At 39.9% G+C, this 25,451-nt stretch overlaps 1 protein-coding gene across 2 annotated transcripts in view; it reads left to right on the top strand.

Annotated features, from left to right (window-relative positions):
* The window catches only part of LRRC8C (leucine rich repeat containing 8 VRAC subunit C), an 87,114-nt gene that overhangs the window by 50,618 nt on the left and 11,045 nt on the right, over positions 1–25,451 (top strand). The window lies entirely within an intron of this gene.

Here is a 25,451-nt window from a genome sequence, read left to right as displayed (position 1 = left end):
CTTTCTCTGTTTGCATGTGGTATTTATAATCATGGCAGGGAGCCTGAAGCCTAATTTCCTGAACTTTCCTAATAAGGTAAATAGGGTATTTGTAAGGTTTAGCTGAGTTCAAACAGCAGTTGAGTATAGTCAAGTAATATTTAATGTCATGAATATCAAAGGGAGTCCTTTATCTTCCAGAGTTGGCTTTACGGAAAATATAGCATATATACGCACAGTGCCATTTACATTGTTAATATCAAGCTTTTTTCTTTATCTCTTATTTTCACTCCTAAGATTTTCTGAAAGAACTGACATTTTGATGAGATGTTTTCACACCCAGTGCTTTAGTTCTGAATTAAAATGTAACTGAATCATAATGTATTCTGTATACATACTGTACATTCATATGTTGAATCTAGATTTTTTTTTTTTTTTTTTTTTGCATATCTATGTGTCAGGCACTATCCTTTGTGACCATAAGCAGTTCATTTCTAGGGGGAAACTAAACAAGCAGTCAGAACAGGTTGTGATAGAGGCTTCCAAAGAGCTCTGAGCGCAAAGCAGGGGAACCAGAGAAATGGTTGCAATATTAAAACTTGAGAGCCAGTTAGGAAGAGGGAGCTGGCAATAAAGGAAGTGCTAGGAAGAGGAAAGAAAGCTCCAAGTCATGGATGTGAGAAAAGGACACGACGCCTCTGGGAGAGTTTGTAGGACGGGCGCCCTTTGGGTGTCTTCAGTGTGATGGTTGAAGCAGCGCTTGGGAATGGAGTCACACCAGGAGGATGCGGCTGGTGAGGTAACGTCAGGAATGGCAGTAGAAAGCGAGAGTGATGGAAACTGAGGCGCCTCTGGAAGAGGCTGACGAGGGGCAGCCCTAAGGACAGGTGGAAACCAGGAGAGGGGAGAGGCTCAGGTGTGGTCAGGGAAGGCAGGTGGTTCAACTATCTCACAGGCTGAGGAGAGAAGAACAGCAACTAGGCCTTTAGAGGCCTTAGTGCAGGTGGGTGGAAAACTGAATGGAAGTTAAAGGCTGTGGGGTAGATGGAACTTTCATGTGTTGATAGATCATCTGAGAGGAAAAGTCAGGAAAGAGGGAAGTAGCTAGAAGTGGTGCAGAGGAGAAATAAAGACCTTTTTGTTGTTAATTTTAATAATAGTTAATATCTAGTGCTTCCTAGGATTTCCCAGGTGGGTGCAGTGGTGAAGAATCCACCTGCAATGCAGGAGACGCAGGTTCAGTCCCTGGGTCAGGAAGATCCCCTGGAGAAGGGAATGGCTACCCACTGAAGTATTCTCATCTGGGAAATCCCATGGACAAAGGAGCCTGGTGGGCTACAGACCGTAGGGGCACAGAGAGTCGGACACGACTAAATGTCTGAGCACAGTGCTTCCTACGTGTCAGACACTCTTCTGAACACTTTACATATGTTTCAAATCATTTCATCCTCATACCAACCCTAGGATGTTCTATTATTATCCCCATTTATAGATGCAAAACGAAGGCACCAAGAGATTAGGAAAACTTCCAAGGTGACTGACGAAACCCTTGTTGAAATCCAAACAGTTTGGCCCCAAGTCCCTATCCTAATCCCTAACACCAGGCTGCATTTTATTTGCAGGCTGAAAATATTTCGCCCTCCTCCCCACACCAATAAAATGATGCCAGTGAAAAACTAGAGTTTGAAAGAAAGGGCATAAATTCATTCATAAATAAAACAGATGGTTGTTGAAGAACCTACTGTGTGATAGGCAGCGTTGAACAGGCCAGGCATTGTCAATGCAGGAGATAAAAATAAAAAGACAAATCTCTTAGCCTTATAAAATTTAAGTTCTATGGGGAAGAAAATGAGCAAAATCAGTCAGTTATATGCTGATTCACTGGAAAAGACCCTGATACTGGAAAAGATTGAGGGTGAGAGGAGAAAGGGGCACATAGAATGAAATGGTTGAATGGCATCACTGACTTAACGGACATGAGTTTAAGCAAACTCATGGTGAAGGACAGGCAAGCCTGATGTGCTGCAGTTCATGGGGTCGCGAAGAGTCGGACACAACTGAGTGACTGAACAGCAGCATCAGCATACATGTTTGAAAGTAATAAGAACAATGGAAAAGAAAATAAAGCACACAAGAATGGAAGGAAATCCCAGCAGCTGAGATTAGCACTTGAGGTTCTCAAAAAGGGTGCCTCATCAGGGAGGTGACTTGTGAAGAAGGAATTGAAGTCAGTGAGAGAGCAGCCTATCCAGATATCCGGAGAGGAGCCATCCTATCAGAGGGAATAGATGGAGCAAAAGACACAGTGAACAAAGCAGTCACAGTACCCTTCCCCGTCTACAGAAGAAGTTGGCATTTGGCTTTCTCAGCTTTCTATCTCAGTTTCCCTGGAGCCTGATACAGTAGAATGTTAATTGTGTTACTAGGCAACATTGCTTATGGCATCAATGGCTGCTGATTGGTCAACTACATCTGGGCTCAGGGAATGATAAAAATGCCTGGTAGGAAGACATAGATGGAATTTCTGTGATTCTGGTGACTCCTGTAACTGGGCATGTCCCTTGACACGTGGAATATCTATCTCCTAAGTTACAAGAGTTGCTGGCTCCTTGGGAACATAAGACATCAAAGTCAGAGTAAACCCAGAACCTGCATACTGTGGATCTCTCTTCCTTGCACTTGAGATGATTGGGGAGGAAAAACCTGGGGAGAGACTAGCTCTTGGGCAGCAGAGTGGACCATCACACAGATAGTTGTGAAGATTACCCCCAAAGGGAAAGAGCCTGATGCTGCCTGGCTGGCAAGCTGTGACTCCAGTCCTGTTTCCAAGTGATTCTGGAACCAAGTGAGATCTGTTATAACACTCTAAGTTTGAATATTGAGGTGATGTTACAGGCCTGAAGCAGGGGTGTTCCTCACACACTGAGGGAAAAGCCAGGAGGCCAGTGGGCTAGAGCAGAGTGAGGAGTAGAGTAATAGGAGATTGAGGCCTGAGAGGCAACAGATGCCAGATCTTGGGGGGCCTGGAGGCAACTGTAAAGATTCTGTCTTTGCTCTGAGTGAGATGCTCTGTGTTTGGAGGGTTGTCATTATCTGACTTAGGTTTTGACAAGACCACTCTAGGTGCTGAGAATACAGTGTAGGGGGTAAGGATGGAAACGGGGATTACTGAGAAGGCTAGTGCAATAATCCAGGCATGACACAAATCAGATGGCTTGGACTAGGAGTGAAGCTGTGGTTCTGGATATATTTTGAATGAAAAAAAAAAATGAGAGTTGCTAGAAGATTGGGTTGAATGAGATGAATGAGAGAAAAAGAAATAAAAAATTACTATAAGATTTTTAGGCCTGAGTCACTGGAAAAAGTTTTTTTTCGAGCATGTTAAGTTTGAAATATGTACACAATGGAATATTACTCAGCCATTAAAATGAATTCATTTGAATCAGTTCTAATGAGATAGATGAAATTGGAGCCCATTATACAGAGTGAAGTAAGCCAGAAAGATAAAGACCAATACAGTATACTAACGCATATATATGGAATTTTAAAAGATGGTAACAATAACCCTATATGCAAAACAGAAAAAGAGACACAGATGGACAGAACAGACTTTGGGACTCTGTGGGAGAAGGCGAGGGTGGGATGTTCTGAGAGAATAGCACTGAAACAAGTATACTATCAAGGATGAAACAGATCACCAGCCCAGGTTGGATGCATGAGACAAGTGTTCAGGGCTGGTGCACTGGGAAGACCCAGAGAGATGGAATGGGGCGGGAGGTCGGAGGGGGGACCAGGATGGGGAACACATGTAAATCCATGGCTGATTCATGTCAATGTATGGCAAAAACCACTACAATATTGTAAAGTAATTAGCCTCCAACTAATAAAAATAAATGAAAAAAAAAAGTTTGAAATATGTTAAATGTCTAAGTGGAGAAGTAAGCAGTTGAATAGAAGACCCAGGAGTTGATGGTAAGAGAATGATCATCTTCAGGAGGAAGGAGCTGTTGGATCCAGGATCCAGGGGGGTTATTTTTGATTTGGGTAGAGGGAGCACCTTCTACAAGTACAAGGATGATGGCTACAGAGACATTTTTTGCAGGGAGAGGAAAGACACAATAAGATGGGGAGTGTATGCCTTAGAGAGCTTCCACGAAGTAGAAAGTGACCCATCTGCTGAGAGATTGTGGGGGGAGGGAGGCAGCAAGATGCAGCAACAAGGTGGGTATGGATTGGGGTCCTCGAGGAGAAGGGCAGATTTTGGAATGGCAAGTTGGGGAAATAGCAGAAGGGGGGTAACATAGGTCTGTAGGAAGACTCTGCATCTGTCTTACTTTATCACTGTGCCACGCGTGACAGCAGAACTGCCGCAGGGCCTGCTTATTAACAAGCACAGGAGTTTCCCTTATTTACTTATTCCATTGTGGAAAAGGGAAACCACAGAGCATCTGTAAGAACTAGTAGCTAACTTGGAACAAAATAAATGAAAATGGGAGTGTGTACCTATGACAGTGCCATGATGAACATCATTTAGGGAAATGACTGCTGTGAGTTCAAGCGCAACTTTATCTCTTCCCGAGCCCTGGTCAGAACCATCTTCCCGGAGCACAGTCCCCGTCGTGTCTCTGCTGCACAGAAGCTTCCCACTTAGCACCCTGCCCAGCACATCAAGTACCCACTCCTCAGATGGGTCACCCAACCTGGAGCCTTCACACACAGGCCTGTTTCATCCTTACCACCTTTAAGAATATGGATGCCAGTTGACTGGACGTCGGAAGTACAGTCTGAGATGTCAAGGTTCTAAAACATGTGACATACCCCAAAGGAAGATTGCATCAGAATGTGAAGGCTACAGAACTCAGAATTCATGGGGTAGACCATGGTTCAACAAACATCCCTAAGCATCCTCAGTATATCAGGTGTTGTGTGGTGTGCTAGAGACACTGAAAGACAATAGAGTACAGCCCCTGCCCTCGGATTGCTAACTGTCTACAGTCCGTAGGAATACAGAAGCAATGCCATTCAATGTGTAAGTACCTTGGTGGTGGTAGACTTAAAGAGCATTAAATATGTCATCTCAGCTGCTGGAAGTTAGGGACTTGGGGAGGTGAATTTGAGCAAATTCTCAAAAGAATAAGTATATAAAACCAAGATATACATTTTTTGAAAAGAGGAATTAAAGGAAAAAATATAAGCAGTAGATTTAGTGTGATTATTTCAGAAAGCCCTCATTGATGGGTCCTCATAACCTTTTCAGGGGCATCCTGCTCTGGGTGGGGCATTCCCACAGAATCCAGGATGCTAATAGCACTCCCATTGAGTGACACTGGTAAGGAGCCTGTGATAGAATCTGTATGCATTTTATTTAGCTCCTGTAAGGACCCTTGGGAGGTAGATCAGTCCCATTTTTCAGGTGAACATTCTCATCTGAAAGGTTAGGTGATGTCCCAAAGCCAAGAGAGATGCAGCCAGGGTTCAGATCTCAGGTCAGTTCTCCACCATGTAACTTTCACTCCTGTGTACCCTCCTATGGATGCGATATTATGGAATCATTACAGTTGCACATTGTAATGGCCAAATTTTGGCTTGTAAAACAGGATTTTAAGTATGAAAATAAATGCAAGATGACTGAAAGAGAAAATAGAAAGTTATAACAAGATCGGTTTTTTCTGATTTACAGCTTAGGTTCTCTAAAAGATTATTCACTGTACACCTACTATTAACAAATAATAACTTCTAACCTGTAGTGAACATTAAAGAGGCAAGAAATACAATATAAATTACTAAAGAAGGTAAAACCACCCAGTATTTGTATTATAAATGAAAGTAGTGTTCCCAAGGGGGAGAATTTAAGCTCTTATTTTAGCTCTCCTGTGATAATCCTGTTAAATGACTGACAACTTCATAAACAAAAGGTTCTCTTTGAAGCTCAAAATCCTTTCCCACTTCTAAGGGGCTCTTACAATAATCACAATATGCTTTTATGCCTTGATTTTCCCTTTGTGCAATAGAAGTGCAGTCATTCATTCTGATCATGTTTATAAAACAAGATAACTCGTGGGATTTGAAAACACAGCAAAGCAAAATCTCAGTAGGGTTAGAAGAGTACTCATTGGTGGGAAAATAGGTTCCCAACAGCTGTTTTACTATTTTATAAATAGCCTCTTCCAATAGCAAACAATAGTTCATTATCTCTTTTTTTTTTATCATTATACAGTTACCCTTTTACTTTATTTTTTAAATTAATTTATTTTTTTAATTGGAGGATAATTGCTTTACAGTGTTGTGTTGATGACTGCCATGCAACAATGTGAATCAATCATAATTTTATATATATATGTATATATGTGTATATATATATATATATATACATATATATATATATATATCCGCTCCCTCTTGAGCCTCCCCCCACCCCACCCCCATCCCACCCTTCTGGGTCGTCTCAGAGCAGCAGGCTGAGCTCCCTATGTTATATAGCAGCTTCCCACTAGCTATCCATCTTACACATGGTAATGTATGTAATTATCTCTTTATTCCAAAAGAGATGGCGTGCATATAGGTTTAACATTATGCAGCTTTGAAAATACTGGAGAAAGGAGGAAGATACTGCCTTGTCAATGGTGTGTTGATTCTTGCCTCGCAATGTGAAGGGATCAGAATCAACATTTGTCTTACTCATCTGACAAATATTTATTCATTTCTGAGCAAGTGACTATTTTTCAAGGCTGCCATGGACTAAGAGCACGCATAAAGAGCATTCCTTAGATTTTATCAGTCCACATAACAAACAAATATAAACTCATTGTAAACCAGGAGGCTGTATGTATCCTATTTCTGTGCAGTCACACACCCTCAAGGACCGATAGCATAAACACCCAACCTTGTGCTGTAAACAATACTATTCAAATACTCACATTCAATAAAATAGACGAAATCCTGAAAGGTCAACACGCTGCTTCCTGGAAAAATAAGCTTGCTTTAGATCTCTGCTCCATGACTCCAGGTTATCTTATTATGACCAAATCCAAAACAGCCCATGGTCAAGCTGTTACCAAATATAGAGTTAACAGTAGAAACCAGCAACAGGAACTGGAAGACAAGCCCCCTGGAAACCCTAGGGGACTGCTCTGTGACTGCTACACAGGAAAGACATTTCCTGCTTTCTGAATTAGAGGGGAAAAAAGCCAAGAGAATGATTTCAATAACTTGAAATCACCTACAAAAAAATCCTTATAGACTAAGTCAATGGCCAGGAGCAAACGGTCCAGCAGAGTCACAATGAAGACTTTGGGACATCAGAGCTTGCTGGTTGGAGTTGATCCTCACTTTTATTTTTGCTTCATACTCAACTGCTTCTCTAACTTAGACATCAGCATCAACTCCATGGCAAATGGCCTTCAACTGAAAATACAGGCAATTCACTGGAAAGCACAGGTGGTAAAAATTAGTGATTTCAGAGTAGTTCATTTTTTTAAAAAATGTATTTGGCCATGCCTGGGCTTAGTTGCAGCATGTGGGCTCTTGGTTACTGTGTGTGTGATGTTTTGTTGCAGCATGCAAACTGGGATTGAACCCAGGCGCCCTGCATTGGGAGCTTGGAATCTTAACCACTGGACCACCAGGGAAGTCTCCAGAATAGTTCATTTTGTTTACACACCCTGAATCCTTGCTTCTGCCTCTCTCCCCTAACCCTTTGTCCCATACTACCCAGGATCTCTAGTAGATTTTTCCTTTGCCAAATCTGAATTTACAGATGGAGACTCAGAAATTCTTACTTAGATTAGCCTGTTGTTTAAGGTGAAATTCAGAATCCTAATGTAACAGCAGATAGTACCAGTGGGTAGGCTTAAAATGAAGACCTCATCTAAGATATGTTTTATAAAGTTTCTGTGTACCCACAACATGTCACCATTCTACTTCACTCTTTGGGGAATATAAAACAAAAATCATTTGATGGTGAAAATAATTTTAAAGAACAACCTTTCTCATCTCATCATGGTGGTGGATGCTTTGAGAGAAACACTATTTCAAAATCCCTGTTACATCTCGTAACAAAAGTATGCCTTAGTTAGGATTTCCTTGTTATGATGGTTTATTCAAACTGATACTTTTTCTTCCCTAGAACTTTACTTCTTGTCATCTATCACCTTGACAACTTAATGTGCAGTGAATTCCTGACCACAAGAATAATATATGAGTGCCTTTCACCTCGTTCTCTTCGGTTTAACACAGGACGTGAACCTAACTGCTTTTCTTAGACCATCTGATGCCGCCCAATACCACTCTGAATGGGGAGCATTTCCTTTTATTTCACTATTATGGATTGTTGTGACTTTGTTGCCTATTGATTGTTTAATAATACATCTTTCCCTCAGATAACAAAGCACTGATAAGAGTATTGAATTTTTTCATCTGTGAAGCAACTGAGATTTGCTTATATTTATTCTCTTGTTAGGACTTCCCTAGTGGCTTGGTTGGTAAAGAATCTGCCTGCAATGCAGGAGATCCGGGTTCAATCCTAGTCTCTTGTGGATCCTATGTTGTAAATCACCAAAATCTGTGTTTAAAAATCTCTATTAAGCAGGTTTGTCACGAGATGGAGGGAGATAACCTTGTATTTCTAATCGGGACCTTTGATTTGGAGACCCTCCTCGATCCTCTCATCCTGTCTGACAAGCAGATTCACTCCTCCTCCTCTTCCCTCGCTTGGTCCTTCCCCAAGACCTCCCTTTCCATTTCCCTGAAAAGACTGATCACGTCTGGATCTTCTCGGCTTACACAGGGTCTCTGTGCTAAGGATTAGGTTAACACTTGGCACTACATTTTAATTGCAAGGCTTGTAAGTTCCTACATTATATCTGAAATCTTATATTTAACATAATGTGTGCTGTTCTTTTGTCCCCATGCTGCTGTTTTTCTTTGTAAACTCCTGCATTTTTGTTATTTTTATTTTACAGTTCCTATTGTTTTGGAACATCTGGCCTTCGTATAGTTTTTTTAAAATCTGGTATTATTGTTTTGTATTTACTTTACAAAATAAAACACTCCCAACTAGAAAGATACGTATCAACTGAAAGATTTAACAAAATATAAGATCCCACTCACAGTGGCAATGAAAGCTATTAAGTATCTAGGAATTAAGCTAATCAAGAATATACAAGAACTTCATTAATAGCTTTTAAATGCCTCATAAATGACTTATAAGACAATTTGAATAAATGGAAAGACGTTGTGTCTTTGGATGGCACAAACTTGGCATTACAAAGATGTTGAGTCCTCAAAAATTAGTTTATAAATTCAAAGCAATATTAAGATTATTCTAGTTTATTTTTGAGAAACTTGGTGAACATATATCAAAATTTATATGAAGAGTGCTCACTTGTGGTGGTGAGGGGAATAGAGTGGTGTAAGTTGATAAAAGGAATGAAAAGAGAGGAGGAAGAGGGGATGGAGAGGGAGGGACTTTGCAGGAACTGATAAAATACTGTGCTTGGAGGAATATGGAAAGTTCAGCCCTCTGCCCCTGAGGGTTCCCTTGCCCACCACACACGCAACAAATATAAACTTGACTATATAAACTACACTTGACTATATAAACTAATTTCTTCAGATTTTCTTTATAGAATATTGGTCATAAGCTCCATCTAATTCTTATTCCTTTCCCAATTGTAAATTTCTAAATCTCTGTGCAAATATTCTATTTACAAGCAGGAAATTTCCTAGCTCTAAATTTCATAAGTGGGTACGTCATTAACTCTTAAGATTTAGCATCCCATTGTTTCAAAAGCAAAAATCTAGCTGAAAGAACTATCTCTAATTGTTGGGAATAGATAGAAACCTTGTGAGACCAGGCCTCACCTGTAAGGTTCATTCCTGTGTCCCCGGAAGGAGAGACAGTAGTGACCCTGGATAAGTAAGTACTCACCAGAGTTCATTCTGTGGAATGACAGGATAAGTGAGGGAGAACGGATGAGACATTTTTGCCATGTGCTAATGAACAGTGAGCATTTGTGTGCGAAGTTGCTTCAGTCGTGTCCGACTCTTCAATGACCCCATGGACCATAGCCTGCCAGACTGCTCTGTCCTTGGGATTCTCCAGGCAAGAATACTGGAGTGGATTGCTATTTCATTCCCCAGGGGATCTTCCTGAAGCAGGGATTGAATTCGTGTCTGTGATGTCTCCTGAATTGGCAGGCAGGTTCTTTACCTCTGGTGCCACCCTAACAGCCTTGAAAAGGGACTGAGACCTTTGAATTACAGAGATACTGTGCTTATTTCTGGGTATTTTACACCATAACTTAAGAGATTGTGACCAGTAGAAAAAAGAGACCAAAAACCTGTATGAGACCTACTTGAAGGTACACATAGCCTAAAGCTGAGAAAATTGATGGGATCATGAGAAAAGATAGCAGGTGCTCAAAGGGCTGCCATGTGGAAAGTGTAAATGGTCTAAACTGATTTCATGTATCCTAGGACACCAAATAGAACCAACAACAGAAGTTTTAGAAGGAAGATTTTGGCTCAGTACAAACCCAACTTTCAAAAAGTTAAGCTCTTTCTGAAACTACCCTGTTCAGTTGTGAGTTTCCCGTTACTGGAGATGCACTTGCAGAGAGTGAATGGCCTGGTGGAAGGGAGCCTACAAGGACGATCCGCGTGTCGAGAACTGTGGGCATTTGGCCTTTACATACGATTAAGCTCTAGGCAGTGAGTTTAGGCAGTGATAAAAATGACAAGGCCCTACCAAAAAAATATCAACGGATACTTTTAAAATACAATGTCAGGTGTATTTTAAGTGCTTGGTGAAAAAGCAGTGCAAGGAGGGAGAGAGACGGGGGCCCTGCTTTAAATTAGGTGGTCAAGGAAGTCCTCTCTGAAAAAGTAACATTGGAGCAATACCAAAAGAGCTGAGATGGGGAGGCATGGGGGCATCCAGAAGAGGAACTTTCCGGGCAAAGGAAACACGAGAGGCCAGTGTGGCAGGTACAGGGGTGGCACAGGCAAACGTGGTGCCTTCCACTGTTTCCTTGCTAGGATCCCCCGTGTGTGGCTTGACATCAGTATTGACCTAAGTGGAGCATTACCACAAATGCCAGGCACCTGAGATTTAAGCTTCAGACTTGTCAGAGTTAAGACAAAGAATTTAATCCTATAGTGTGTAAAATCTGGGACCTTATGACCTACCAAAGCAATTAGTATTACCTCTTTGTTGACAACTAATCACAGTGTATAGAAGAAAACATTAACGTATCTCATTGCCCTTTCAAGACTTCAGGTTGCTCAAAGGCAGGATCTGTGTCTGGTACATCTTTGTACCCACTTTTGTGTCTTAGACCTAATACAAGAAATGTGTGTTAGTGAATGCGTCAATGTGCTTCAGCAGCTCTAAGAATTTATTAACTGTCTTAGTAAAAACAATTGTACAAACTCTTAATTTAAAACTGGATCATAAACTGATGGAGGAAAGCTTTGTGTGGTATAATTAATGAGAGGTGGTAAAAATCAGATCTCCCCTGCAAAAAAGTAGAAAAAGCAGCCAGTAGCAAGTGATCTTTCTTTAGGAGTATCAGAGATTAAACAGCCCTCTGCAGAACTTGATAGGAATGCAAGGAGCATCCTCTCTACAACAATTATCATAAACCCAGTGCCAGAGAAGGGAGACACGCCCTTAAGCTTGAGCAATAAACTTGAAAGAAAAAAATCCTTTGAGGATGTACTGCAAAAATGTGCTAAAAATAGATCAACTCCTGATTTGTATGTTATGTGCCCTCACGTGTTAGAAAATTACAACCAAAATTGTGTAAAAAAAAAAAATCCTGCTTTTATGTCAAAGAGACTTAAGAAATTGTAAACATTGAGGCACCTTGGAAGAGCAAGTTACAGAATCACTGCAGTGAACCCAATGAATTATATTTTTACAGAAACAAGAATTTGTTATGTTTTGGCCATTTGTGGTTATTTTATAATGAAGTTGAATGCCATGGTGAAAATCAGGTTTTTCTTGTACAGATTGTCCATTCATATGGATGTTGGATAGAGAAGTATTTTTAGGGCATCCCAAAGTAAACCTCATTGTGAGTGTTGACTGAGTTCTATAATGGTATTAGTACTTGACCTTGTACCCATGGAATAGATTTTACAAGCTGCCATGAGAGTCTAAAAACCTCCATGTTGTTTTGTGGGAAAATGGTTTCTTCTTTCTAAACAACCAGTTTTCAAATGAACTTTTGAAGGCTTGCTTATGTTCATTAACTATTTAGTATACTTTAGTCTTTCAGAGATTTTAAAGAAATTATTTAAAGTTTAGTGGTTTCTGCATAATGATGATGTTCTCATGATATTGGTTTATTCTCATCTAAAAAGGTCATTCTAATCTAAGACGATCCTACACCTATTAAATTTCTTTTAAAGAAATAAAAGTAATAGAATTTCAGAATTGGAAAAGATTTTAGAGGTGATTTAGTATAAGATGTCATCCAATATAGAAATCTCTTTTACAGCTTCCTTGACAAATTAATATCTGGTTTCTACTTGAGTGAATTTGGTAATAGGGAGAAGTGTGCTGTTTAATCACATTTTTGCTATGAAACTGCAAGTAAATCAGTACATATTTACTGAATGTTGACTAGGTTCACAGCGCTGTTAAGATATTATTGGGACTAAAAATAATTTAAGGCTCCATCTCTTAAGAAGCTTTAAGGAATAGTTGGAAAGCAAAGTAACACATTCATTCATTGTACCAGTTTATTCAGTATGCTGTTATAGGCACTGTGCTAAGTTCTGATAACTCAAAACTTGCTCTTGGCCGTGAAGATGTTCAAACTGTTGCAGAGATAGACATTCAAATACATCCGTCTAAAACACAATATAATTGCTGGTGTGTGTGTGTGCACGCACATGTGTGTGTTCATATTGTAATGACCATAGATTGCAATAGCTGCCAAAGAGGAGGAATAGTTAAGTCTACCTGGGGAAATCAAGTTTTTTGATATTCTGTGTAGGATGGTTTAAATTATATTCCTGAAAAAAAAAGTGGTGTGTTAAAAAGAATAAGACTTGTAAGGCAAAATAAAATTTAATAAATGTCCATGTGGAAGCGTCTAGCAAATAAAGACTTTCAGCTTTTTAGATGTAACAGTGTTTTATTTCTAAGAATAAAGAAATAGAGGCTTTGAAATGTATACATTACTACTCATTATATGATAGCAAGTTAAAATCTTTAGGCTTCCTAAGAAGTAAACTATTCTAACTGGCAGTATTAGAATTAGCTACTTTAGATTTGAGTTGGTATCTCCTTACTTAAGGTATATTAGTCTTAAGAGCTGGCAAGTTTCTTTGGACCAATACCTAAAACGAAGGCTGTGTAATCTTAAATTCAAATATGTTAGCTTATGTTTTGGGATGTTAATGTGAGCTTTTAAAATGTTGAGGCTGGACTCAGGAAATGCCTAATGCATGAGCGGACAATGTTGTAGAGATCCTCTTCTGAATCACTCTTGTGCATCATTTGTATTGGTCAGTTGCTTAATTTTAAACTTTTAGAAATTCGGTAGTATCAGCCACAAATCTTTTGTCTAATAAACAGACCATCAGCTGCGTCATCAGTTTACCTTGTAAGAAACCTCATATGCACCCTGGAAATCTTAAATCTGGGTTAATTTTTATAATTTCAGCTAGGTCAAGTAAAATTAAAGAGAAACCTTTCCCCAGAGCTTCAAGCGAAAAAAATGGGGACTCTGCCATATGATGTTGGGTAAAACACATGGCCTTTCTGAGCCAGTTTCATCAAATGAGCAGTATTGGCATCATTTTCATTTCACAGATGATGGGAGAAACATAATGGTAAAATAGAAATGTCTTATGTTTAGTCTCGAACTCTAGACTTCAAAAGGCTTCTCTTCATCTGACATTTCTAGATGTCTTAGGTGTGATTAGTTGAGTCTCTGGCAAAGAGATTGAAAGATGTCTAAGATCAAGGTCCAAATGCCCAGTTCTTCCCTCTCACAGCTCTCTGCTTCCCTCTTCCAAAGGATCTGCAGGAGCTGTACAGGCGAAGGACAGACAGACAAAAGAACATTTGATGAAAACCGAGCCCTGGCCCCAGGCCTCACTGTCACTCTCCCAGTGAGCTAGGCCAGAACTCAGATAAGTCACAAGGACTTCCTTTGGCTAGACCCTGAAGGCTGAACCGGAAGCGAATGGGAGAGCACAGGAAGCCTCCTTTATTCCCTTTCCCTGTACTTTAATCTCTCTCTCCCTGGAGCAAGAAAAGGGGAAGCTGGGCAAAGAAGAGGCTGGGTGAGGAAGGGGTGGGGAGGAGGAAACTGACTATTGATTCTCCCAAAAGCCAGCAGGAGAGCTTGTCTGAGCAATCCTCCTCAGGCCCTCCCAGGGTCTAGTCCACTTCTAAGATGGAGGCAGCTCCAGACCCACCTATCACATCAACTTCAGGGAATAAGAGAGACTTCAGAGTGATGACTCCTATGAGAAGCTCTAAAGAGACTCCAAACAAACTAATTCCAAGAGAGCCCCTGCTCAAACTCAGAGCCTTAACCCCCTAACCCCGTAAGCACCAAGGTTCAATAACTTTTCCTTTAATGTTACCATCTCTACCAGCCCTCTTTCTCCTAGAAATACAAAAAGGAGGAATAAAGTAGAGTCTTGAGTTCTGCCCAAAGATCAACCATCAGATGAGTTAGAAAAAAAGAAAAAAACTCCACAGCTGAAATTCACCTTATATGGTAAAAGATCTATTCACCTGGAATGTGTGAAGCCAAATTAATGGCATTTCTGGAGTCCAGATAGCTTAACTTCCAAAAAAACATAAAATGATTGGGAAAAAAATAATTCTCCAGCCATCCATCACACCTAAATGGCTAAGGATTGGCATGACTCTTGCCTTACCTGTAAGCCTTCTGTAATATCATGTAAGTTAAAGTGTTTGTTGCTCAGACATGTCCAGCTCTTTGAAACCCCATGAACTGTAATCTGCCAGGCTCCTCTGTCCATGGAATTCTTCAGGCAAGAATACTGGAGTGGGTTGCTATTCCCTTCTCCAGGGGATCTTCCCGACCCAGGAGTTGAACCTGGGTCTCCCGTATTACAGCAGAATCTTTGCCATCTGAGCCACAGGGACGTCCTAGTGATGTCATAGCAAGATACAGCTGTTCTCTCCTGTAAATAATACCATCTATTCTTTCACATAGATTGGACCACAGCCTGGCAATTGGCATCATTCATTTGCTGAGTAGTAGAGCAAATTATTCTCTGATTACTATAGAAAATTTCTGAAATAAATGATCACTTTTTAAAAGATTCTTTTAGTACTTCTTTGTCTATTTGGTTGGTGCCAATGGTAGAATTCTGTGTCTCTGTGCTGTTTGTACATTTATATGAATAGTCCAGAAGATTTATGTTTCTCTGGGACTCTTCCAGTTTCTACCTTAACTCCTGCTCACAGATTTGTTAGTGAACTACAGGGTGTCCAGAGTTAAGTCAGTTGAACACAGAACTAAGATTTCAGTCCCTGCGCATTGCTCCAGAAAGAGCTTTTTCTTCATTATTTCAAGAGCATAATTTTAAATATTTCCAAATTCTAAGCAACAGAAGCATATTGTCTTGGTTATGAATCACTAACAGTATGTTCCTAGTGTTTATCCATAGTTTCTGTATATGCACTGAATTTTCTCAAATGGTTCTGACCTTGAAGTGGATGCTTTCCACTTAAGTCGTGATGGATGAAATATTTCATTAGCCTACTTGACTTATCTGAGGTTATTGATATTTCTCCCAGCAATCTTGATTCCAGCTTGTGCTTCCTCCAGCCCAGCGTTTCTCATGATGTACTCTACATAGAAGTTAAATAAGCAGGGTGACAATATAGAGCCTTGACATATTCTGTTTCCTGTTTGGAACCAGTCTGTTGTTCCATGTCCAGTTCTAACTGTTAGTTCCTGGCCTGCATACAGGTTTCTCAAGAGGCAGGTCAAGTGGTCTGGTATTCTCATCTCTTTAAGAATTTTCCACAGTTTATTGTGATCCACAGTCAAAGGCTTTGGCATAGTCAATAAAGCAGAAGTAGATGCTTTTCCAAAACTCTCTTGCTTTTTTGATGATCCAGCAGATGTTGGCAATTTGATCTCTGGTTCCTCTGCTCTTCCTAAAACCAGCTTGAACATCTGGAAGGTCACGGTTCACATATTGCTGAAGCCTGGCTTGGAGAATTTTAAACATTACTTTACTAGCATGTGAGATGAGTGCAATTGTGCAGTAGTTTGAGCATTCTTTGGCATTGCCTTTCTTTGGGGTTGGAGTGAAAACTGACCTCTTCCAGTCCTATGGCCTCTGCTGAGTTTTACAAATTTGCTGGCATATTGAGTGCAGCACTTTCTCAGCATCATCTTTCAGGATTTGAAATAGCTCAACTGGAATTCCATCACCTCCACTAGCTTTGTTCGTAGTAATGCTTTCTAAGGCCCACTTGACTTCACATTTCAGGATGTCTGGCTCTAGGTGAGTGATCACACCATTGTGATTACCTTGGTCATGATCTTTTTTGTACAGTTTTACTCTTGATGAAAGTGAAAGAGGAGAGTGAAAAAGTTGGCTTAAGGCTCAACATTCAGAAAACTAAGATCATAGCATCCAGTCCTGTCACTTCATGGCAAATAGATGGGGGAAACAGTGGCTGACTTTATTTTTCTGGGCTCCAAAATCACTGCAGCTGGTGATTGCAGCCATGAAATTTAAAAATGCTTAGTCCTTAGAAGGAAAGTTATGACCAACCTAGACAGCATATTAAAAAGCAGAGACATTACTTTGTCAACAAAGGTCTGTCTAGTCAAGGCTATGGTTTTTCCAGTGGTCGTGTATGGATGTGAGATTTGGATTATAAAGAAAGCTGAGTGCCAAAGAATTGATGGTTTTGAACTGTGGTGTTGGAGAAGACTCATAAGAGTCTCTTGGAATGCAAGGAGAGAGTGCAGTCCATCCTGAAGGAGATCAATCCTGGGTTTTCATTGGAAGGACTGATGCTGAAGCTGAAACTCCTATCCTTTGGCCACCTGATGCGAAGAGCTGACTCGTTTGAAAAGACCCTGATGCTGGGAAAGATTGAGGGCAGGAGAAGGGGATGACAGAGGATGAGATGGCTGGATGGCATCACCGACTCAATGGACATGGGTTTGGGTGGACACCGGGAGTTGGTGATGGACAGGGAGGCCTGGCATGCTGTGATTCATGGGGTCGCAAAGAGTTGGACATGGCTGAGTGACTGAACTGGCCGACTGACTTGGTTTATCGGAAATTGCCATGAAGCAAAAAGAAAACAGTGTTTAATTTTATCCACTTCCTCATTTTTCTTTTCTTTTTTTGTGTGTCCTAAAGAAGCTTTCGGAGAAGGCAGTGGCACCCCACTCCAGTACTCTTGCCTGGAAAATCCCATGGACGGAGGAGCCTGGTAGGCTGCAGTCCATGGGGTCGCTAAGAGTCGGACACGAGTGAGCGACTTCACTTTCACTTTTCACTTTCATGCATTGGAGAAGGAAATGGCAACCCACTCCAGTGTTCTTGCCTGGAGAATCCCAGGGACGGGGGAGCCTGGTGGGCTGCCGTCTATGGGGTCGCACAGAGTCAGACACGACTGAGGCGACTTAGCAGCAGCAAAGAAGCTTTCCTCAAAAGAAAAGGGATGAAAGCAATGTAGATACAACTAAAATTCAAGATGTAGAAAATGAAAACATTCTTGATGACTAGAAAGTCTCAAACTAACCAGGGTTAAAAAAAATTAACATTCACAGTATGTATAGTCATCCTTACCTCGAAAAGTCAGTGTATGTATATTCATAGTGGTAGGAGAATCGCTTTTATTAAAGCGAGATATCAAAATGCAGATAGGATCCTGATGTAGATGTGTTGGTTTCTCCTTTTACTTGGGATTTAAGTGAATGGGTAGTGCCTCTCAAATCTGGCCCTCTCTTTGTGCATCTTCAGTGTGTATCTTTGCCCCGGCTTTAGGAATCACTAGCCTGACATCACTTGGCAATTCGGAGGTTGTGTGAAATGAGCTGTTTCATCTCAGAGGAATATAGCTAGACGGCCAGTTTTTCCAGATGTTCGCTGGCATCTGATTTTATACATGTGTGTACTTGCCACTGTTGCCTTTTGTTTTGCTTTGAGGAGGGGGCACAGTGTTTATTTACTCACCTCATATTTATTGCGCACTTACTTTGTACCAAGCAATGTCAATAAGGATGGAGCTTATCTGTGTCTTTGCTGCTCTAGAAGGTAAACTGATAATAGGAAATTAGACTATGTTTCCATAGGTGCTACAACAGAGGGAAAATCCAGACTTAAAAAACTGCTCCCATTAACTGTATACTTTTGTTCTATACAGTAATGACCCAGGTAATTACGCTTTAATCTTTTCAGTGTTTAATTCTTACACCAGACTAGTGGCATTTGATGTTCCTCAGAGAAATTTTTGATGACACTTCACTAGAGAAGATATGCTTGATGTCTGGTTTTTAATCATGTACAGATAAATCCTACAGCATGTGTATTATTGCTGTACCTTAGCACCGAGAGAATTCATTAATTCAAAAATCTTAAGTTTTAATCAGTTTATCCCTCCAATCCCTTAGATTTTTTTTTCTGAGAACATTGATTGCATGCCTCAGAGGTGCCAGGGTATGATTTTTTTTTCTCCTTTTCCTGTTGCTATTGAGGAAATAAGAACCAATGAAAACAGACTTTTTACTCAGTCCTTATGTTTATTAATAAGCATCTTAAAATTTGGCAATTTTCTTTATACTATTCTTTCTCTCTCTCTTTACACTCTGGGTCTAAACTTCCTCCATACACAGGGTGTTATTTCCTGACCATCACATAAGTTTTAAACATCATCATTAAATAAGGAAGATACCATGTGCATAGCAGGCAGGAAATGATGCCACACCCGTGCAGTTTTGCTTTTCCATTTCCCCTGGAGACAAGGACTTGTTTGTGTTGGTGAGAGTGATGCAGTGTGTGTGGTGGCTCGTGTGTGTCTATTTTTGTTCCCCATGGTGATTGCCCCCAAGTACATATGTACTGGGCTTGGAGAATAGCAAGCTTTATGAATAAGACATTTGCTGAGAATTAAAGCATTTAAATCGTCACCCTTTTAGAACCATCTTCCATGCCTTTTTCAGTTCCTTTTGTTTCTCAGTAAGCTTTTTGGTACTTAAAATATTCTCAGTAGTGAGCCTTGAAACAAATTCTGGCATTCTGAGTTAATCCTGTCACTGATGAGGGTAAATCTTATGTCTCTTGAGGATTGATGCTTTTGTCTCCTAATGTGTTTCTGAGAGAACATAATTAATGCAGTTTGTACATTAACTGATAACTTAGTGACATGAAAGTTAATTCGCTTCCCTTGTATCGCCATCATTTTTTCCCAGGAGAAATGGGTCTACCTCAGAAAGGATGGTGACAGTCTGTCTTTTTAATCTTTTTTTTTTTTTAATCTTATTTATTTATTTATTTTTGGCCATGTTACACAGGCATGTGAGATCCTAGTCCCCCAACCAGGGACTGAACACCTAGCCCCTGTAGTAGAAGCACAGAGTCCTAACCACTGGACTGCTAGGGAAGTTCCATCTTTTTAACCTTATCCCTTGTTCTTTGCAAATGCAGCCCTTTGCCACCTGTCTCTGGATCCCACAGGGTTCTGACCTTATCCTCCCCCAAAACCTATCCAGGTCCAGCAGCTTTGAGGCTCCAGTGAAGTTGCTTCTATTGCATGAATCCTTCTCCGTTCACTGCAAGCCCTAGCTTATTGCACTTAACCACATCATTCACTTGATGTATGTACAACGTTGTGTGCCCCCTTGTTTGACCTTTCATGTGGCTGTTTGTGTTTCTCCAACAAAAATGTAAGTGCTTTTAGAACAGGGAATGTTGGTTATACCTCCTTGATTTTCCTATGATGGTTAGCATAAAGTAGATCTTCAGTAAGTTTTAGTTAATAAAGGATAGCCTATTCTTAGTATCTCTGAATAAGCCCTGGGGAATAGATCTTTGGGATCTGTTTCTTACTATATCATTCTTAGATCAGCAGAGATAACTTGCTCTATCAGACTGGGGACAAATCTGGTTGGTCTTCAGGGTCCAACCGTCTGAAACCAGTTGTATCTGGAGAGTGGAGAGCAGGTAAAGGATAAAGTTAATCACCTTCCTGTTGGCCCACCTGTCACTTGGTGACTCCAGTCTACCTGTCTATGTCCAACTTGCCATAACCAGGTTAAAGCATCATCTTTTAAAAGAACAGGCCACTATCTAAAGAATATACCTGAGTCACACATTAGCATACTGGAATGATGACAGCTGATTTATCATATGCAGCAAATTTTCTCACTTCTTTCAGTGATAATACAGTCATATGATTTAAAGTCTAAACCAGAAAAATGATTTAGGGGTTATAATTCATAGAAAAAGAGTACTGGACTTAATTGTCAAAGTTGTAGGAAAATAAGAGCTCTCATATGCTATTATGGGGAGCTGTATAGAAGGAAATCCAGACTTTTCTTGGTGGGAGAAGAATTTGATGTTGTAAGTTTACTTTGTTTGGCACTACCCAAGCAATATTGTTTATTCATAATGATAGCTTGCTCATCAGTCATTTCCAACTCTCTGCAACCCTTTGAACTGTAACCCACACAGCTCCTCTGTCTATGGGCTTTCCCAGGGAAGAATACTGCTGTGGGTTGCCATTTCCCTCACTGCGGAATCTTCCTGACCCAGGAATTGAACCTGTCTCCTCTGTTTCCTGCATTGCAGGTGAATTCTTTACCCACTGAGCCATTGGGGAAGCTCATAACAGTCAGGAGACTAATTTTTTTTTTTATTTCAACACACTGCATCTCTCTTCTGAAAAGATAGTAAAGCAAGAGTTATGCTTGAGAACATTCTCTGTTCAATGTGCATAGCTATGATAAAGTATAAAGAGAGATACTAAAAACACATACATGGACTTAAAAGCAAGATAAACGGTTCTGTGGAGCACAAATGGAATACTGAGTGGGGCTGAGGCAATAGCTGGGCTCTCATCCAAATGTAGGCAGTAGCGGCCAGGAGTTCAGCTCCTGCCAGTAAAGGAACTAAAAATGCACCAAGCACGATAAGAGACTGGAGTCCGGTCACTGTAGCCAAAGGCCTCATTTCCAGAAGGAAGCTAAAAAGAATGGCGATTGACTGACTGCTAGAGCTGGTGCTTCAGAGGAAACCACGCATCTGGGGTGCCTCCCAACCAGGAACTGAGTCAGCCTGCCTGGAATTGTGAGATCCTGACATCACAGTGGAGCAGCAAAACATCATGACAGGTCCTGCTGGTGGGCTGGGAGGCTGGGTGCAGGAAACCACGTGGGTGCACGTGAGAGAAAAACGGCCTCCTGAGAATGAGCCTCCCGCCCAGCACGCATGGAGATGCTATGCTGAGAAAGTCTCGCAGCAAAACTGACAGTTGGAATATTGAATCACTCCACTTTAGAGGAAACCAAGCTTTGCAGCAATAATGAAGTTGAGATAAATATATTTACTAAAGTATAAAAAAATTAAATAAAAAGCAGAAAAAATAGATTTAGAGTGGTCAAGGAGATAAAGACAAAATATTAAAAAGTAGGTAGCTATGTCATAAGATCAAATGAATATAAAAAATTTAGAAGTCATAGAAATAAAAAACGACTGAAATTTAAAATATCAACAAGCAGAAGAATAACACTGTACTCAGTTGCAAGAAGAATTAGAATTCTGAGTTACCCAGAGCCCAGCACAGAGAAAGATAGGAAATAAAAAGCATGCACACACCCATGGAAGATCAATGGAGAAACTCTAACGTATGTTTAATAGGAATTGCAGGAAAAAATGGAAGAAATGATGAAGCAATTTTTGAAGCAATTGTTTAATAAAAGAGATTTTCCTAAAGTTTTCCAAAAGTGAAGAAAGTCAAGTCCGTGGCTACAAATATTGAGCAGTGTTCATCTACATACATTTAAAATTAAGGTGAAAATGTAAAAGATCTTTTATTAAAGATAAAATCTTCAAAGCTACCCTAGAGAAAGAGAGATTGCTCCTCAGAGAGCAAACTCAAGCTGACAGCAGGCTTCTCATCAGCAAAAGAGGCCAGAAGAAAATGGAATAATATGTTTAAGTGCTGAAAGGAAATTACTGTCAACGCAGAATTTTATAATTTACTAAATTATTATTCAAGAGTGAAAGCAATATAGACATGTTCAGACGTATGAGGCATATGAATTTTCTATCCACAGGCCCTTATTAAAAGAACTGTTAAGGGATACACTTCAACCCATAGTCAAAGGAACTCAGGGGGCAGATAAAGGGTCTGAGACAGTGGGTGAGCACATGATTTAATAAATATGTAGATAATCACAGTGAACTATAGATTATTTTTTTATATTATGTGTTTCAAAGGAGAGCTAAAACAGACTCTAGGAACAACAAAACAGGATAGTTGGGTGGGTAGTTAAAACATGCTTGAAAGAGGAGGTAAGGATTCTGAAAAACTTTAAGTGTATACATTCTAAGAAATTATATGTAACCTTTACTACAGAAATTTAGTCTACACATTCCCAACCAGCTGAGGCAAGATGGAAAATAGGAGGTGTGGACAGTGTTATCAGGGCAACAGAAAGCAGGAAGGAAGAAGTGGTATATATAAAAATAAAAATATGGACATAAATCCAAATACCACTAAATATCCAAATATAAGTGAGGTGAGCCCCAAAAATGTAATAAATTCATTTGTAAGAAGAAAGAGGTGATTAGTTTGGATTTTTTTTAAAGTCCATAAAACAGACACCTAAAAAAATAACAAAATCACAAAGGTTCTAAATAGAGATTAAAGAAGGATATTAAAAAACAGGAAAAAGCTGATGAAGCTCTGTTAATATTAGATAGTATTTAGACCTTCCATTTTCAAAAATGCACTGTTTATCAAAACAAGGTATGTTTTTAATTTGAGAACATGCATAAATTCTTGTTAACACCACACAGGATACAAAAGAATCTCAACACCCCGAGGAATTCCCGGGTGCTGAACCTTTGCAGTGAACCTCTGGCAACCACTGATCTGTTCTCTGACCTGGTTTACAGAATGTCATGTAAAATCAGTCAGCATGTAGTTTTTGAGCCTAGCACTGTTTTTAAATTAAAACTTGCCTGAATGCAATCATCATCGGAGTATTTTTAATAAATTATAGCACATCCACATCATGTAGTAATGCAGCCCTTAGAATGAAGTAGATCTCTATATGTGGATGTGTTAGGGTCTGTAAGACATACTATGAAGGTGAAAAATTTAAGGGGCAAGAACAATGCATGTAGTAAGATCCCACGTGTACATATGTCGTGTGTGCAAAGTTGCTTTACTCGTGTCCGACTGCAACCACATGAACTTTAGCTTGCCGGGCTCCTCTGTCCATAGGATCCTCCAGGCAAGAATACTAGAGTGGGTTGCCATTCCTCCTCGCGGAGATCTTCTTAACCAAGGTTTCAAACCCATGTCTCTTAACGTCTCCTGCATTGGGAGGAGGATTCTTTACCACTAGTGCCACCTGAGAGGTCATGTCTATGTCAATACACAGATACAGTACCCACCAAACTTATCAGGGCTTCCTAAGGCATGGCTGGGGAGTGGGAAAGGTGAAGGGAGTGCACTCCCCTCTATGCTAAATATGCAGCTTTAAAAAAAAAGATTTATAATAGCAAAAAATAAAATGTTTAGGCATAACTTAATAAATGCCCAAAATCTATTTGAGGAAAGATATGAAACTCTCCTGGGAGATACAAAATTAGATTAAGCCAAGTGGAGGCACACACATGGAGAGGAAGAATCAACACCATGAAGATGTCAGTGCTTCTTAGTTTATAAATGTAATATAATCCCAATAAAAATACCACCAAGGTGGTTTGTTCTTGGGGTTTTTTTTGTTTTTTTTTTTTTTGGATCTAGACTATAAAGTTGATTATAAAGTTCATTGTGAAAGACAGGCATGAATTTGAGCACTTACAACACTCATTACTGATTTAGTCACCTATCTCCTGTACTGGACTTGGAAGGGTTCACTGCTCTTGGTATCTCTGACATGATGTCTGACACACAGCAGGTCCTTCACTAGGAGTGACTTTTCCTGAGGCACACTCAAAACTCCTTAACACTTGTGTTCTACACGTCCCACTCCACCCCCATCAGTGTCATTTATGTCTCCTGCATGGAAAAGATAAGCTGGCCCTTATGTATGTTTCCCTGTCTTTGTTATGTCAGGCAGTTTCTCTGAAGTGAGTGCTTTTGTTTGGTTGGGTTTGACTCTCAGCCCTTTGGTGTCTCATTCATGAACATGTTGAACTGCTTCATTAGGTCACCACTGGTCCCTGCTGCTTCTCACGGCACTGCTTTTCTGGAAACTGCCTCAATTAAGTAGATCTTACTTTTTTACATTGTAATGATGGATGTTATGATTCTACCAAAGGGACTGGGAATCAAATAACCATCATCAAAAATACAATCAAAGATGTAGGTGAACATTAATAATTTAAAATTGTGAAACTTACTATTAAAAGGTCCTCATTTACATTGACCATGCAAGATATTTCAATATGTGATCAAGTGTGTACATATTCCATGTAAAAAATGTATGTCTTTGCTGGTATAAATTTGGCAATTTTGATTTTAAATATTTGATTTCTTTTTCTAGCTCAGAGCAGCATTCCAGGACATAGTTTAGATAGGTTGCTTCATTTTTTAAGGAAGTTTGAATTTTACTTTGTTTCTCTTAAAAACACACCTTGTAGAAAGCAAAATCAGGAAATGCAGTTTATTTCATTGACCCTACAATTTTTTTCCGAAAACAGCTGTTGTGTTATCTGAAAATAATTTGAAAATGGGAATTCATGAATTTGGTTCTTAGTGAGACCATTATTATCTAGGTATTAGGACAGTCATGGAACAATTTCACATGTACATTTTTTATTCCTCTAGGAACTTTAGTTATAAAGTCTTGAAGAGCATTTTATATACTTTGTTACCTGGATGTCAGCTGCTCCATGGGATATAGAGGATGTTGTATCTAATTGCAGTCTATGAGCTGTCTGCATTCTGACAGACTCCTGGAAGAATTAGGTTCTCACCGTTCCAGTTCTTGCTTCCATGGAAACAATTTAGATTATAGATTTTTAGCATCCCAGGCAAAATCTCCCTGTCTGTTCAGTTTTGATCTAAGCATGAAATTACTTGGTCCTTTTGCCTGTGATTTCTATAGTTTGTTCATAATAGAGGGGGTATAGAGAGGGTGTGTGTGTGTGTGTGTGTGTGTGTGTGTGTGTGTTTAGCAGATTTTACCAAAGGTTTAGGGAAGATTGAAAGGTATTTACATCTCCAAATGGAAATAATGAGTGTACACTGCAGCCTCCTACCC

Source organism: Muntiacus reevesi, chromosome 1 (assembly GCF_963930625.1).
Source record: "Muntiacus reevesi chromosome 1, mMunRee1.1, whole genome shotgun sequence".
Classification (NCBI taxonomy): Eukaryota; Metazoa; Chordata; class Mammalia; order Artiodactyla; family Cervidae; genus Muntiacus; species Muntiacus reevesi.
The sequence above is the reverse complement of the archived record's forward strand: the minus strand, read 5'-3'. Positions and strand labels throughout refer to the sequence as shown.